At 34.9% G+C, this 10264-nt stretch overlaps 1 long non-coding RNA gene across 1 annotated transcript; it reads left to right on the forward strand.

Moving 5' to 3' along the window:
- Window positions 1–6268: 6268 nt before the first annotated feature.
- On the forward strand, window positions 6269–9320 carry LOC138877091 (uncharacterized). Its single transcript, XR_011402409.1, has 2 exons — window positions 6269–6741; window positions 9080–9320. It is a non-coding gene; the product is annotated as an uncharacterized lncRNA (long non-coding RNA).
- Window positions 9321–10264: the final 944 nt, after the last annotated feature.

The following is a 10264-nucleotide window of genomic DNA, read 5'->3' on the forward strand; positions in this document are numbered from 1 at the left end:
ATCTGACTTGGGGATATAACAGAATTTAAAGTCCATGTAGTCGGAAAATTAATTTCCTCCCATCTGATAGGTCTCCTAGTGGTGACCTTGGACCTTGCAAAATTGGTTTCTACCAATATGGTCTGATCCGATGTATCGTATAACTTACATCTAGGATTCAAAGTAGATAACAATTTGAAATAAATCCTATAGGACAGACATATAAGTTCAGAACCAGGCGCATAATTATAACCATGCGTTTTCACATTTAAAGTCAAAGCATCAAGAATATTAACATCAGAAAGAGATAGTTGCAGATTGGGTTGAGTATTAAAATATACTGGACCATAGGCCACTGTAGATTCTATCGAACCCATTAGAGACTGTCTGAAATTCAGATTTCTAGCATCTCTAAGAGCTGCTAAAAAGGTCTCTGGTAATCCTTTAAGGGTTAAAGGTTTAAATGCAATTTGAACCATACCAATATGCACATAATGGTAATGATGTTTATATAAATCTATATCATGTTTGTTTAACAAACGAATAGTCTGTTCAGACGAATTTAATGCTAAAGACTGTTCAGTCGTTTTTATCAATTGTTTAGAAGAAAGTTTATCAAACCAACCATAATCATAAATGGTTTTTATAGAAACTTTAGGAATTGTCCATTTATTTAATAAATCAAGGTTTTGAGGTATATCTACCTCTTCAAGTCTAGTACTTTTAGTACTTGTTTCTCCCAGATCCATTCCAAAAGCTTCATATCTATGTTGAATCTTTCATATCTATTACATATTTACCATGAAAATTCCTAGGCTCTGATACCATTTACACCAGGACCTAGGTAGGCGGGCGGTAGTCCGCACGGCCATCCAGATCTAGCTGCTTTAGTACACTTTAAAGGTTGGCGGTAGTCCGCACGACCAATAAGGATTCGAAATATACGGAAATTCTATTATAGTTTAATGACTGTATGGAAGGATCTATATCCTTTTACCCAAGCAAGGGGCCTGTCTAAGCCCGATACATACTCTTACTGAGCCCATGTGTCTAGCAGTTCTAACTGTGAAAGAGGTAGCCCTTTTGACAACTTCAGCGGGCTTTAATGTCACAGCTGGCTAGACGTAGCCACTAAGGCAAAGCCAATAAGAGTAGTACCAGAACCGACTGTACCACCATCTTGGAACCAAATCAAGAAACTATATTAAAATTTCTTTATATTTTGAAAGAGTCTGGATTCTTCATGGTTAATATGCAAGAGAAATTAGTTCTTCAACATAGATATGAATCCGTTTAGCCGGACATAGTCACGGCTAGGGAGAGAGACTAAAAATACTAAAAAGAAGAATAAAAATATGTACCTTGTAGGCCGAGAAGCAAGGCCCTGAAGATGAACTCCAAAACTTTTATTAATTCTTCAACTTGATTTACAAACTATAAACTAAACTATATACTAAATGTTTACAAAGGTGGTTGGTTGAGAGAGAGAGAGAAAGAGTAGAGAGAGAGAGAGAGGGGGGTTCCGGCCTTCCTTCTTCAAATGAAGAAGCATCCTTATATAACAAAAAAAAGAATCTTGAATAGTAAAATGGGTCCCACATCTGGGTCCCTACACAGTGTTTTTACTGTAGATAAACAGTGTTTCTACTGTGGATGAACAGTGTATCTACTGTTTAAGTGGGTCCTGGCGGCTGATAAGCTGTCAAGTCTTCTTTTTGTCCAAATTGTGCATTTGTTGGAGGAATTCTTCCACCTTGTCGATATCTCTGTCAGATAATATCATTTCTGGCTGTATAGGTTGTGTATCTTCTACGAGGTCATCACCACTCGTTTCACTTCTCATCGAAGTGTCTGATTTTTCGCACTGATCTAGTGATTGGAGCAGATTTCTTTTCAATCCTTCTAAGTATTGATTTATCAAATCAATTTTATCTCCGTCTTGGATTGATATTCTCCGAGCAATATGTTTAACAGTGCTTTCTTCTATTATCCTTTTTTGAGGGGCCGTTACATATAAATGGATTTGTGTTTTGATAGAATCTAATAATTCTTGTCCATATAACGTCTTTGTTTTGGGATCAGTCTTCATCAATTTGTCCCAAAAATTATTGTAGAATACCCTATATAAACAAGGGATTTGTTCTTCCGTATAACCTAATTCCGGAGTCCATTTATGGATCCAGGGGATAGAAAATTCAATAAAGAAGTAGATTTGATCAATTTTTTCTAGGTAGCAGATATGATCTGCGTGATATAACTCTGTTAAGAACGGTGAAGCTTTTGTCCATTCTTTGTATAACTTTAGAAATGGTTCGGGCAAAATCTTGGTAGTAGGACCGTGGTATGACCACCAGTTTAAAAACCAGTTAGGGATAGGTCCTGTAAATACCTTTGCGCATACTTTGATAAACCAAGTATGCTTATGTCTCTCATTGTTATAATAAAGCACCCTATCAAATGCTTGAATATAATCCCAATAAGTGAAATTCATAGGTGATTTATTAAGGCTTATCTGCCTTTCTTTCATTGTTGAAATACCCCATTCTTCAACAGATATAATCTGTTTGATAATGACTTTTGAAAAGTTATAAACATTTTCATTCGTGTTATAACCCGAAAAGTGCTGGAATTCTGCACTACCTGTACTGATCAGGATAGTTTCATAATAGGTGCGGGTTTTATATGATTCACCCGGATAGTATAATCCATTAATCAGATATCTCTGAAATATTTTCCACGGTTCTTCTTTTCTCTGAATCTCAGAGTTTTCAAGGAGAAATATCATTTCTCTCTTTGGTAACTTTTCATATGACTTGATATCGTCATTGTCTTCCTCTTTAGCAATTGAAGCAAAAGTATCACTTTGCTTTTTGGATGCTAAATAAGCCTGCAGATGTCCATATAACGGACTATCTTCTGGAATATCTTCCAGATGTATAGAATGTCCTGAGGATTCTCCTGTATGCGGCACCTTTGAGTTTATCAAACTCTTTTTCCCTCTTTGTATTACTGGGGAGTTTGATGAGGATCCGTATGACGATCCCTGAGAATAAGTCCTACTAGGGGAAGATCTTCCCCTACCTCTGCCCCTAGTGACCCATGAAGGGTCCATTCTGCAGAAATTGCAAATCATTATTAATTAAAAAGGATAGCATAATTCTAGTGCTGATATTATCTTGACCGAAGGGACACACATTTTCAATTAACTGAAAAATATCAATAACTTCTTGAAAATTAGAGTCTTCTTCTTCCCTTGTTTTAATTATGTCAGCCATAATTATATCAAGTATAACTTCTTGTAAGTCTCTATTTAATTTAATCACTTTAAGAATAGTGATCAATACCTTATCATCAAAAACCATGGTATAATAATACATAATCTATTCTAGATATTCCCGGGATAGAAAATCCGGAAGGGAATTATCAATTCCTTTTTTGTATTGTATTTCAAAATCGAAAGGCGCCAGCTGAGCCTGCCATCTAGCAAATATTAATTTTGAAGCATCGTGCTTAAAATCTTTGTCAAACATGTATTTAACAGATTGAGCATCAGTTTTTATCAAAAACTTTTGGTTATATAAGTCGTCTTGAAATTTTAATACGCACTTAACAATTGTTAACATTTCATGCGCCACAGTAGCATATTTCTTCTGGGCTTCGGTCCATTTACCAGAGTAAAATCTTATTAAGTATTCACTCTTATTATTGGGATTTACTTGTTTCAAAATCCCTCCATATCCAACATTAGACGCATCTGTCTCGATAATGTTTTGCCAAGTAGGATTGGCAAGGGTTAAACAAGGTAAAGATTTAACACGCCCTTTAATATTTTTGACTAACTCAGTATGTTGGTTAGTCCAAGGGTGTTTATGATCTTTTTTCAGCCGATCATATAGAGGGGCTAGATCTCGTGACAAGCTTTTATAGAAAGGGGATATATAATTTAGACTCCCCAAAAATCTTTGTAATTGAGTCCTGTCAGTAATAACATCAGGAAATTTTGAGGCAAAATCAATTGATCTTTGTATTGGGGTAATTTTTCCCTGGCAAATATTATGACCTAGAAAACGAACATTCGTTTGGAATAGACTCATCTTAGGTTTAGAAATTACTAAACCGTTTTGTATAACAATCTTCTTAAAAATATCAAGATGCTTAATATGCATTTCCAAAGTTTTAGAAAATACTAATATGTCATCAATATAAACGATGATAAAATCCAAATATGGGTTAAAAATATCATTCATAATTTTTTGAAATTCAGAAGGGGCGTTTTTCAAACCAAATGGCATAACATTCCATTCATATTGCCCAAATGGAACATTGAAAGCAGTTCTATAAGTATGCTCTTTAAATATTTGAATTTGCCAATAACCAGATTTTAAATCAAATTTTGAAAATATATTGGCGTCATATAACCTAGATAGCAAGTCCCTTTTATTAGGGATAGGATACCTAATCCATTTTAGATGTTTATTTAATGGTTTATAATTTATAACTAAGCGAGGAATACCTCGTTCCTTTTCTGCCGCATTATTAACATAAAAGGCAGAACATGACCAAGGAGATTTTGAGGGTTTTATCAAACCCTTTTGTAACAAACTATCAATCTCGTTTTTGCAGAATTCAACTAACTCGGCATTCATCTGGCAAGGTCGAGATTTAGTAGGAATATCATCCTCACCGAAATTTTCTTCGTATGGAAGAGTTACAATATGCCTTTTCCTGTTCCAAAAGGCACTAGGGTGATCAGCGCAAACATCAACGGCCATTTTTTCAGCAATCAATTTAATCTTTTGTTGAACTTTAACAGATTGTAAAGCATCGAATATATACATGCTAACTCATCATCGAGTTCTAAGGTTTTTAGCTTTTGAAGCTTGCAGTTTGGAGAAATATGACCAAACTTTCCACACTTATAACACTTAATATCAGCGAGATCACGTTTGGATCTATTCTTCGCAAATCGAGTAGATTTCCTGTTCGCTTTTCTAGTATCACGTTCTTCCTTAGGCCTATATCTAGACCTCTTTTTCTTATACGGGCTATCCGGGTTAGGGTACCTATGATATTTGGTTTTCTTCTTCCTATTTTGAGTGGAAGTTCCGGGTAAACCAAACTGGGTACAAAAGTCACCTACTTGGGACCTTTCTTTAAGCTTATCTATCTTAAGCTGTCTAGAAAGTCTTAGCTCATTACATAATTTAAGACCTTCTTCTGTACAAACACCTATAAGCTTACCATAGGTATAATTATTATACAGAATCTCTCCGCAACTACCCTTTAACACATTCCTTACTCTTTCAGCAAATAAGGAAGGGAGGTCGTCTATAAACTTGGCTTTCCAGTGTTCATATCTATTCTCGGGTAGTTCCATAACTCTACTCATAAAAGTATCTTTATACCATCTAAATTCACTAAGGGTCTTACATCTAAGTCCATTAAGTAAAGTTCGGACGGTCTGATGATTTGAGGTAAATCTACCATTGAAATGCTCTAAAATTGTAAGTATAAGGGTATAAACTGCATCTTCTCTACCCACTACTAGAGCCATTCCTATGTTATCAACACCTTCGTCGGTTGCAGTAGCATTTATGACGAAAGCCTTGGAGGGAAGGATGTCGAGGGTCTATTTGGAAACAGCCTCTCTACCCAGGGTAGGGGTAAGGTCTGCGTACACACTACCCTCCCCAGACCCCGCTAAGTGGGATTATACTGGGTTGTTGTTGTTGTTATTGTATATATATATATATATATATTTAAGCTATATTCGATATTGTAGACATGTGATTTTTGACAAAAAAAAAATTAATTTATGTATTTTTCATAAATTTTAAAAATATTCAAAAATATTACCTTATTTTTATCTTTATATAATTTCGAAAACACAAAAATAGTTTCATGTTTAGTTTAATTAATTAGGATTAGCTTTGGCATTGTGTAGTATTTCTATCTTATTTTAAAAAGGAGTCAATTAAGGTGTTAGACCACAATTTTAAGAGTTTTAGAACTCAATTCTTGGCCCAATACCCAATACCAATTAAGCCAACCCTAGGACCCTTCTAGACTCTTCTTTGAAACAAAAACTAAATAAAAAGAATTTAAAGATTTAACACAAAAAGACTTAGGAACTAATGGGTAAATACACAAAAAATACACCTAAAACCTAGACTTATATTAGAGACTAACGCCTACAATGAGAGGGGGACACAAAAAATACAGAGCTAGGGAAAAAACGGAGAAAGCAAACCTAGAGCTGAAATACTAAAAAGAACGCCTAGGGACAAAAAAAGTACCATCAGCGCCGTATAACTCCAAAAAAGACCCCCCTCCCCCTCTTGTCGTCGTCTTCCTCAACAGACCCCATAACCCGCTGCTGCTCCTCCACCTCAACCAGACCAACAGCCGCAGAACACAACACAAACAACCCCTGCTGCTTCTTCCCATTCACGATAGCGTCGAACACGCCGGAAAACCTTCCCAAACCATCACCGTTTTCATCTCCAAACTCCACTCTAATCCAACCCCAAAATCTGTCCGGAAATCAACCACAAGAACAGATTAAAACCAACTGTTTTCCTCCATAATTACACCTCGCAAGGTCCGACTTTGTTATCTCATTTTGGTGAGTTAGAAGAGGTTAAAGTTTGAGGTCTGTTTGAATTCTCGTCCGATGCTCCGGTCTGCGAGTTTGGGGTGGAACGTCGCAGTTGATCTCCGTTCCCAAAACTGAAATTCTTGTTTTCTCTGTACACAACAAAGGTTAGAAATCTATCGAAGGATTCGTTCTTTTAATCTTCTAATTATTTCTTACAATGCTTCTGTTTTTTTTTTTTTAGATCGATTGAATTTTTTTTTACTTTTTTCTTCTTTAGTTTTGTTTTTGTTTGTTTGATCGAGATTAATTTTACAAGTAACTAAAATGTAAGTTTCTCCATCTATGTTTTTTTAGGCTAATATTATTTGACAAGTCCATGTTAGACTTAAAACGTAAATGGGTCAACATTTTGAAGGAAACTCTTTTTTTTTTTATCAATAACATGTGTGTTAACATTCTATTCTTTATTTGATATTATGTTGCTTGCTTTTCATTGTTCTGATATCTTGTTTCATGAAAGAACATTTGGTGTTAAGTTTAAAATTATTTTAGTAATTTAATAAAAGCTAAAAATGGAGTCTTAAGTTGAAGAAACTATGGTGTATTAGAGCAATTGGGCCATGTAATTTTTAATGTGAGATTGATGAGATTTTGGGCTTTTAAATTTGATAGGTCACAACGAGGATTATGGTTCGGGAAGATAACAATGAAATAAAATTTACACTTCATTCACAAAAATTATTTTCGCACTCTCATTACCTTACAATAATCTCAAAATTTAGAAAAATAACTCTTTAATATCCTAGTTTGTTTTAGGCGCGACTAATAATGAATTATCATACCTACGGGTACGGTTCCCGTGACGTAGTTGTGATATATATGTTATAAATCCGGATGTGCATTAATGTGACCCAAATCCAAATCTCAACAACGTTAGATAAAACGTGTCGTGGACCGTGGGTGTATTTATGTGACGTGGTCCAAGATGTGTTTTAGATGACGTTGAATCTTTCTAAAAAATATCTAAATAAAAGCGGTTTTAAAGTTAAAATGCACATAGGCTTAAAAGTGTTTTAAAATCAGATAATTAGGCCAATAATAACAGTTGAGCGACCGTGCTAGAACCACGGAACTCGGGAATGCCTAACACCTTCTCCCGGTTTAACAGAATTCCTTACCCGAATTTCTGTGTTCGTAGACTGTAAAACAGAGTCAATCTTTACTCGATTCGGGATTTGAACTGGTGACTTGGGACACCATAAATCATCCCAAGTGGAGACTCTGAATTTTAAATAAAATAATCCCGTTTCGATTGTCACTTTAAGTTGGAAAAAACTCCTTTATACCCCCCTTCGGGTGGTAGGAAAAAGGAGGTGTGACAGCTCTGGCGACTCTGCTGGGGATCGAACCCAGAATTTATGGTTCAGGGTTCAGAATTCGAGCTTAGATGAATTGTTATATTTGGCTTTATCTGTTAGCTAATTTTATTATATGTTTGGGCCTAATGTGCTAAATGTTGCTTTTGCCGCTTTAATATTATCTGAACTCTATATAAACTGCTACGAAACCCTTCTCTTCTCATCTTCGGGGATGTGCTCGCTGGTCGTGACTCCCTATTCTGTTAGTGTCATACCTTGAAATAAGAAAGAGGCTCGGACAAGTTACTAAGCCGGATGGCCTTTTGGTTCCCGGTACGTAGCCTCCTCCTCGGCTCAAGTTGTTCGCTCGGGTACACAAGTCTAGAACACATACCCAGGTTTTGAACCTAGAATAACTCAGTCTCATGCCGGATCCCTAGTAGGAACGCTTGTTTGCATCACGTGCATCTGACTTTGAGGACTCAACACAGGGGTTGGGTCCGTCTAGGGCAGGTGTACCCAAAATAACAGACCATCTTGATGCATCCTATATGCTACATGTTGCATTTCTTCAAGGGTAAAATGGTCATTTGGCGGACCAATGATAGTTGAGGGCAAATGAAAAAGAAAAAGAAAAAGAAAATGAGGTTGAAGTGTGAAGACAAAGCGAGTGGGGCCCAATTATGTTTTCTGTCCCATTCTTGTTAAGAAAATAAAGAGCTTGAAAATTCAAAAAAAAAAAGAGATTTTGCACTTTTTTATCATTTTCCGTAAATTAGAAAATCAAAAAAAAATCCAAAAAAAGTTACATGTCTCATCATTTTTTTTTTTAAAAAAAAAGACAAAAAATATGTTTTCTCTAAATTAGTTATTTTTTTAATTCTCGCCCGTATCCAATCTGTCCGAACTACGCGAACCTGATTCTCGTCTCTCGGGGCGGGATACGTAGGCAACCCACATACGGTCCAGTCTTCCTAGTAAGTCTTAGGTTCTTGGCTTCGCGGGGTTTTAGCCAAATCTTGCATTTTATCCACTTTTAGCCGCATAGGTTAATTTTGCAGAAATAGCTTCAATCATGTCTGGCATATGTCTAGTAAGGAATGTTATTGTCTCACATAGTATTGGTTTCGATTTTCTCATACAGGTGTAGATCTACTTACCGGAGTTTGTGCATGACAGACGTCTTAGGACCATCCAGTCATGAGTTTGCTTAAGGAGACTTTTTTTAGTTATTATGTTTTGAGTCTGTTGTTTTTTTTATGTCGTCTTTTACCTTCTAGTTTTGTACAGTAATACTGGGTCTTTTGTTTTTGTATTTTCTATTTTGTATTGGAAAAAGATGTGTTATAAATCAAAAATCCAAAAAAGGATATTTTGCGTTTTTATATTTTCGTTAGAATTTTCTTTAGGAATACTACTCCTAGAAATTAAAAAAAAATCGTTGATATGGTTCTTCCTTTAGGCAATTAATATCTAGAGCTTAAAATAAAAATTTGTTTTTATATTTCCTTTAATATATTATGACTAAAAAAAGAGAATTTTTGTTTTTAGTACCTCTGTAAAGGTTTCTCTAAGCTATTAATTCCAAAAATTCAAAAGAAAAAAAAGATTTTCTTTTGAGGTTATAGAAAAAAAATCTTTTATTTTTACTAGATTTAGGACATTGCACATAAAAGAAATAAGATACCTTATCTTCTGTTTTTTTTTAAAAAAAATTCTCCTTTAGGTAATTAAAAATTGAAATCCAAAAACAATTTTTATTATTTTCATTTCTCGTTACGAAGTTTTTCTTCAGGGATATCAAATGAAAATTCAAAAAAAAAAGAGTCAAAAAATATCTTTCTCTCTTCTAGGTATTTGTTTCCAAAAAGAAAAGAAAAAGAAAAAAAATCCGTTAAGCTTGAGTTTAGAATAGGTTATAGAACATTAAGTCTAGAAAATTCAAAAAGGTTTTGCTTCTTTTATTTCTCTTTATTCATCGGATTAGTCATTAAGGTAAAAAAAAAGGAGAACGTTAGTTTGTTTCCTTTATTCCTAATTTTCCCGAACTATGCAAAGATCTGATTCATGCAGCGTCATGATACGTAGGCAACCTACATAAGGTTCGATCGAATTATTTTTTTCTTTTACCAAAAAGAAAAAGAAAAAGAAAAAAAAGGAAAAAAAAGAAGAAAAAAATGGTGAAATTATGGGATGTGAGAAATGAGAAGGAAGAAAAAAAGCGATAATCAGAAAGAAAAAAGGGGAAAGAAAATGAGCGAGCTAAGAAGTGCGAGGAAAGAAAAGAAAGGAGAAGATTCAAATTGACAAATTGGGATGATGCCAAGTG

Source organism: Nicotiana sylvestris, chromosome 9 (genome assembly GCF_000393655.2).
Source record: "Nicotiana sylvestris chromosome 9, ASM39365v2, whole genome shotgun sequence".
NCBI lineage: Eukaryota > Viridiplantae > Streptophyta > Magnoliopsida > Solanales > Solanaceae > Nicotiana > Nicotiana sylvestris.